Genomic DNA, 7,904 nt, shown 5'->3' on the forward strand with positions numbered 1-7,904 from the left:
CATGTAAATAGCATGCTTGGAAAGATCTGCAAACCTCATATGGTAGTCCCATACACTTATACTACCTTGCTTCAAGTTCTCAAACTAGGTGGCACGGGCTGCCCTAGTCTCCACAAGTAAGAAATGATCTACGAAAGCATCCGCAAACTCGTTCCACTTCGTCGGAGGACTCCCCTCCTTACGGGACTCCTCCCACCACTCAAACTAAGAAAAAGCCACTTCCTTCAGGTGATAGGAGGCCAATTCTACTGCTTCTGTCTCATTTGCATGCATAACACGGAGAGTCTTGTGCATCTTATCAATAAATCCTAGGAGGGTCTTCCTCGGGCTTAGTGCGTGTGAATATTGGAACTAGGTGTAGCATTCAATCTCTGGGCCTGGGAAGCCACTATCTAAGTCAATATTTGTATGGCTCCCCCTAAGGTCCCCATCAGAAATACTAGGACCGGAAGTCAAGGCTGGAGGTAGGACCGAAATATCAATTGGAAGAAGAATCGGTGCATTCTCAGTATGAGTAATAGAATCATGAGGTGTTTTGGTCTGGGTAATGTCCTCTACTGAAATATTAGAACAAGTGCGAGTTAAAAAGGGTATAGCCTTATAATCAGATCTATTGCACGACCTAGAATTTCAAAGAAGGGTGACATTCCTAAAAGCCTAAGTAGCCTCCTAATTCTAGATGTGGTCAACAATACACCAATCTGGAAAGTCTCTACTAGAAACAGCTCCGAAACATCCTAGGACACTTTAAAACCTTAGGCTCTGATATCAAGCTTGTCACACCCCAGCCCTAGGGAGCGCGACCCGACGCTCAACCGAGATATCCCAGTCAACCAAGCCTACTTGATAAATTCTACCCAACCTTACCTATGAATAATGTGAGGATGAATACCAAGAGTTAGACAAATGAGAGAATAACATGTACAACTGTTACACCCTATGTTTTCACACATGAGATACGCCGTAAGTCAATTGATGTAAACTCATAAATGATATCACCTTTGAAAGTATAAAAAGTAATTTAATCATGTTACCATGGAGGTTACAAATATATAAGATCATTAATAACAAGTACCAAGAGGGTTGGAAGGCTTAGAAGCTAAACAAATTGAAGAAAATAAGTTTCGTTGAAAGTCGACAAGTTGGGAATATTATAACATGTACGTTTGGGATACGAATAAGGTAATTAATATGATAAGGAGGTTATGTTATGAGTTATTTAATTTTTATGATATCCGAGTATTATATTTTGAAGTCAAGCGAGTTGTGGAACAAAAGCTGGCAAAGGTCATCACAAGTTACATTCATAAATGTGCTGAAAATTAGGTCAAATGTAGCTGAGATTTTATCCAAATGTACTTTGAATTATGGGATGATACACTTACCAAATTGAATATCTATGAGTCTAGTTTCTAACTCATTAAACCATTCGTCAATATAACATCGGTGTAGAGAGATATTTGCGTCTTTACGAGATTGCGTAGGAAGCCCCTATGGGACCTACTTGGTCGGTGGCCAACCTTCACTTGTTTGTATCTCGTTTTTTGGATGAGATTTGCTCATTTTTCGACCTCATTCCATCCTCACACTTTCCAAACCCTCCCAAAAATCTCCCCCAAGGCTCCAAACAAATTTCAAAAAAATGCACCATAATCCAACATCAAAGTTAGCAAAAGGTGAAGAATAACCCCTCTATGGTGTTGTGATGTGAATAAGGATGGTAGTGAGCTAAGTTAAGATTGGGGGTCGAAATTTATATACTGATAAGGTATGTTTAATATCCTTTTGATGGGTTTAAGGTTAATTACACGATCTTTGTGGAGTTGGAGAGAAAGATTACAAAATAGCACATTAAAGGGGAAGAGATGTTGTTATCTTTTGTTAGGTTGTTTTAAGGCTATATATATATATATATATATATATGTTATGGCTGGAAAATGGGGATGATAACTTGATGATGATATATTATCTATTTTTATGCATTTCTATATGTTTATCAAGTGAATTTGTGAATGAAACATATGAAACTTGAGATTGGAAGTGAAGATTAGCTTTAATTAACTTCTATAGAGTTGTATTGCCATTGAGGGTTGTTGTAAGCTAAATATACCTTGGATTTCGAATTAAAGCTACGGTAGGAGGTACGTATATTATGTTCTTTCATGTTCTTAAGGTTATCTTGATGTTGATTAAGTTAAATGGGCAGACTAGACATGAACTAGTGAATAAAGTGGTTAATTGATGATAGTTAGAGTTGTGAATTGTTTCCTTTGTTATAAATATATGAGATAAGATTAGAATCATTGATTAATGACTTAATTATCATGTTAATTATATTGTTAAGCTAAAGTAAGAAGACTATAAGGGGTGATATGGCATATACAGATTTCAATCAAAGTTTTCGCTCGTCGTGAAGTAGTTGTGATTTTTGTTGTTATATGGTATATTGTTATTTGATAATTTTATGTTGGTGGATTTCTCTATTTGTTGTTGTTGTTGTTGTTTGTATATGGTAATGGAGGAGGCCCTCATTACAGGGGAGATGCTGCCCAATTTACGTCAATGAGCTAATAGCTTAAGTTACGGACTTAGCCACTCAACACTGATTTTGAATTTCCCTATGCTATAGTAGATTGAGTTGAGTTGTTTGATGAGTTGCTTGGAAGGTATTAAGGACTCAACAGGGTTAAGGTATGTTAAGTCTATCGCTTCTTTCCTTTTAGCATAATCCATATGATACAAATGAAACGTGCAAACGCAGAACTTTCATAAATGACTTTATTCATAGAAGTAATAGGGGTGCCTATGTTATTGATTCCCCATGTGTCCTATTATTATATCGTCTGTTCATGGCTCTTAGAAAATACGTAAATTTATAAAGTTTATTTCATAATAATAACCAAAGGCATATTGATCTTATGACATCCCGAGAGATCTTATTGACTTACTTCTTATGCATTGCATTCATGTATATATATACATTGATCCATGACCAGATGGAGTTATATATGTGTATATTATTGTATATGGGGTATGATGAAAGGTTATGGAGTTATATACGCACCACCACATGATCAGCTGGTATACATTGATGATTTCACCCATGGGGCCCAAGATGATATGATGGAATGTCCTCAGATACTTGATGATGTTATGTACATATATACCTATACATGATATGACATTTATACACATACGCATGGCATTATTAATGTTTCATGATTCATATAGCTATTCAGACTTACAAGTTGAGTTCTTTACTCCATATTTCTTTCATGTCTTTTATATACTGCTTTCATGCCTTACATACTCGATACTTTATTTCTATTGATGTCCCTTTTGGTTGGGGACGCTACGTTTTATTCTCGTAGGTCTCGATGGACAGGTTGAGAGTCCTCCTAGTAGGCTATCAACTCAGCGGAAGGTGTTGGTGCACTCCACTTACTTCGGAGTTGCCTATTTAGTTAGTATGATTTGGACATGTATTGATTAGTATGGCAGGGCCCTGTCCCGACCTAAATGACGTTTATGTACTCTTAGAGGCTTGTAGATAGATGTCATATATATGGATACTTGTATGGCCTTGTCGGCTTATGTTTTGGGTGTATGAATGATCATGTCATCCTTATAGGCCCGTATGTCGCATGTATAAGTTTCTATATCATGTTGTGTCATCCTATGTCTAGTATTTCGTTATATTTTATTCCAGTTATCTCATGACGAACCTTCTGGCCCATTTACCCATGATGGTGTGATAATAAAGATACGTTATGTTGGTACTCGATTGAGTAAGGCACCGGGTTCCCATTGTGGCCCTCCGATTTGGGTCGTGACAAAAGTAGTATACGAGCAGTTTTGTCCTAGGAAGTCTACAAGTCGTGTCTAGTAGAGTCTTGTTTATAGGTGTATTGTGTACCACACTTATAAACAGGAGGCTACATGGCATTAGGATTGTCACTCTTTCTTCTTACTCTAGATCGTGTGGTAGAGCTTAGTTCTAAGAATTCAAACTCCTAAATTCTATTTTATTCGTAATACAACGATAACTACATCCAAAAAGATAGTTGGTAAGAAATTGAATATGGCTGTGGAATAGTTGAGTTAGAGGAACTCAATTTTGCACCATGCTTATGATGAGTAAATATGATGTCTTCAACAGATCATGCGTTTACTAAGACGTGTAAGATTCTTGATAAGGAACCCTAAGTTATGAATATTTACCCACCCATATGGTTTAAACTTTAAGGCAACGAGAGAATTAAATGGTTGATACAAGTTTTAACAAGTAAAAGAAGCAAGGTGAAGAATGGTACGAGGTACCCAGTTAGTGAAGATTATTAGTATTTACAATTCAGGCAGAGAATATAACCATTCTAAGTTACTTTTATCAGTAACAAAGATATATACAATTGGCCACACCCACAACAGTTATGCCCTATGAGAGCTTACATGTATAGTTTAAGAGAAGGATGGTATATCAGTATCCAGCTGGGGTTAGAGTAACCTAAAATGGTGGATGGATTGTTATCATTAGATAACATTTCCAAAGGTTAGTGCAGACATGGTAATAGATCTCCTTGTGAGACACCCAGATGGTGCAATCTAGAATAGTGTAGTCAGATATGAATACTAGAATATTCAGAAATTTCAGAAGATAGGTAGTGGAATCCTAGAAGGGATAAATATTTACCTTAGTATGACTCCCTCCCCTAAAAAGAAAAAGAAAGAAAGAGAAAGTTAGGTGTCCCGAAAAGTCGGTGAGATGAAGCAAGGGGAGCTAAAAGTGAAAGAACGTTTTGTTGAAGTTTTCATAATAAAGTGATAGACAGAAATATTAGCCGGAGAATAAGAAGAGAGTAAAATGTGATAAATGGGTGATAACGGTAAATCAAAGTATTATAGGATGGCAGAGTCTATAGTCAAGTGAAGGAAAAGACAAAAGTTGACAGGCCTTGAGAAAATAAAACTATATAAGCCATAAAGTCATACCCTTATTTCATGAAATGAGTTGGTGACTCTTACGTAATTACCAGAAGAGTAAGTTAGACCCTCAGAGTAATAGAAATCAATATGGGCTAGTGAACAAGATAAACTGAACATGAATTAGGGACCAAAGGATTTTATGATAGTAAGCATCGTGAGAATTTTAAAGATAACGTTCTGGCAATAATAGAATGGACTACAATAGAATAACCTTTAAAGTTCATTCAGGAAGACGCTTCCCTAAAGCAAGCACTATGAGCATAGTTAATCTTAAGGTACTAGTGTGCTAGTTACACTAGATGCCACCCTTGTGAGTAAGAAATTTTGTTATCCTTGGTAGAAGTATTACCGCAAGGCTAGTAAGAGTTCGTGAAAATGTGAAAAGATGCCTAAGATGGAGAGTCAAAGTCATGTGGTTCAGGTAACTATGGTATTTATAGTAAAGGAAGAATGTGTTAGGAACACGAAAGGAATGAGATTGCATTTATTTATATCCTACAGATATGATACAACTCTAGAACATTATGCAAGCACGACGTCGAGGAGAGGAAATAAGGGTTCCCCCACCAGATATTATTGATAAATAAGTGTGAATGAACACTTCATACACAAGGAGCAAGTGCGAGAGGTAAGTTAAGAAAAAGGAAATAACCCAAGAGAGATTAAGCGAAATACAGATATGAGAATAGACCAACGAGTAGTTAGTAGTTGATTCAAGAAGAGCCTAGTTATTGCTAGACAAGAGGATACATACAAATTAATAGATCGTGCAAGATAAATATAGTGAAACCCAACATAGGGAATTCAATCTTGCATATATGATGACATCGTGATCCTTGAGAAATATTCAGATAGGAGTTGGGGTAGTTAAAGGTACCGTATAAGTATTACAAAAATAAAAGAAAGTGCCACTGGGGAGATAGTCAAAATTTCAGTTCATAAGCAATCCTACGAGCACAAGCGTGCAGAGGTAAGTAACTAAGGATAATTATAGGCGAGCAAGAACAACAAAAATTCTTTCAGGTATATGATGTAATAAGTTCACATCCTTACAAGATTCGAGGATCTCCCCTAAGTACTACAATGAAAGACCAGCTCAAAGAATAAGGAAGAAGACTTCAACCTAAGCATCGTAACTTGAAGAAGAAATGGTCTTGTAACAATGGTCTCACTACAATATGGTATACACTCCATAAGAAACTGGTACCTATCATGGATAATGAATGGAAAAAAATCAAAGGTGTTGTTTGAGATCATATGAGGTACAGGAAATTCTAGTATTTGTAGGCAATAAGACAAGCTAAGTATTCATGCAACAAGTGGCAGAACGACAGGAAAAGTAATTGCTTATATTTAAATACAAATGAGAAGGCACGAAAGGAAATCTATGCTGCTAGCAAGTTAAAGGAATGTTGTGAGTAGTATAAATAGATATGTGTAGGTCACAAACTAAAGTATCATAGTGAGATAAGGTTTTAGGTATATAGGAGTAAGGATAAGAAAAGGTGAGTGAGGAGGTGACAAGAATAGGTAAAATCTTGAGATGAAGCCCATCAAAACAAGAGAGCTCATGGTTTTTGTAAGTTATAGAAAGTTCAGTATTACCTGAATGAACTCAAAGGAATTTAAGACTAGGAACATGTAGAAGAGATGAAATGCTTCCCTGGTAGTAGAATAAGGGTGTAATTATGATAGATAAGTGGATGCCGTTTAGGCCTTTGATTTAGTAATGATTTAAAGATAAGGGATTTCATGAATTGCATAGTATTAAAATACCCCCATAAGATGAATCATGTTGCGATGCTATGAAATACAGCTATTGAAGTACAATATCATCCCTAGGTAGATCAGGAAAATCACTTCAAATGTTCCCCGAGGTGATATGAGCCCTAGTGACAATGTATTACGTAAGAGGTTTCACGTTATCAATTGTAGATTATAGATCAACATCAAGGTGAATCAACAATAGATCGATAAAAATTACAAATTATTAGATGAGATTAGGTCGTCATCCTTAAGATGAACACTAATGAGGAAGCTTTAAAGGACTTAGATTTATCATACAGGATAAGCAATGAGAGTAACCTAGAGTTGGGTAGCAGACCTCAGTAATAATAAACTGAAGTAAGAGTTGCGGTATAATATGAACTACCTAGACGCAGTAAATATATAAGGATAGATTACCGAAGCTATGAAACAAGATATATCAATAGTCGTAAGTTCGACAAAGTACCGAGTGAAGAACTTCTATACACCTTAGACTCAAAGAGGGAAAAATTGTCATAATTCTATATATGTTCACAAAGTAAGGCTTAGAGATTGGCTAAAAGCTGGAGGAAAAAGGAGAAAAGAGTCGCATAGGGCACATACAAGGTCAGAGTTCTGCAAGACAAAAGGTAGCAATAGCTTGAGAATGGAAGAATTCCGATCACAAGTCGTGGTGTGAGAAAGAGGCCTAAAGGGAGGAATGTCCCAACCTTTGGACTTATTCATATAATAGTTGCCTAGATGGAAAAGACAATATTAAAGTATTCATAAGAGCTATAGGTTATGAGATTGATAAGCACATCAGTCAACATTCAAGGACGAATGTTCCAAAGTGGCAAATAATGTTACATCGTATATTTTCGTACATGAGAGTACGTCGTAAGTCAATTGATGTAAGATCAGAAATGAGATCATATTTGAAAGTACATAAAGTAAGTTAATCATTTTACCATGGAGTTTACAAATATTTAAGATCATGAATAACAAGTACCAAGAGGGTTGGAAGTCTTAGAAGCTAAATAATTTTAAGAAAATAAGTTTCGTCGAAAGTCGACAAGTTGGGAAAATTATAACATGTACTTTTGGGATAAGAATAGGGTGCTTAACATGATAAGGAGATTATGTTATGAATTATTTAATTCGTATGATAGTCG

The sequence above is a fragment of the Nicotiana sylvestris genome, chromosome 7, assembly GCF_000393655.2.
Source record: "Nicotiana sylvestris chromosome 7, ASM39365v2, whole genome shotgun sequence".
Lineage (NCBI taxonomy): Eukaryota > Viridiplantae > Streptophyta > Magnoliopsida > Solanales > Solanaceae > Nicotiana > Nicotiana sylvestris.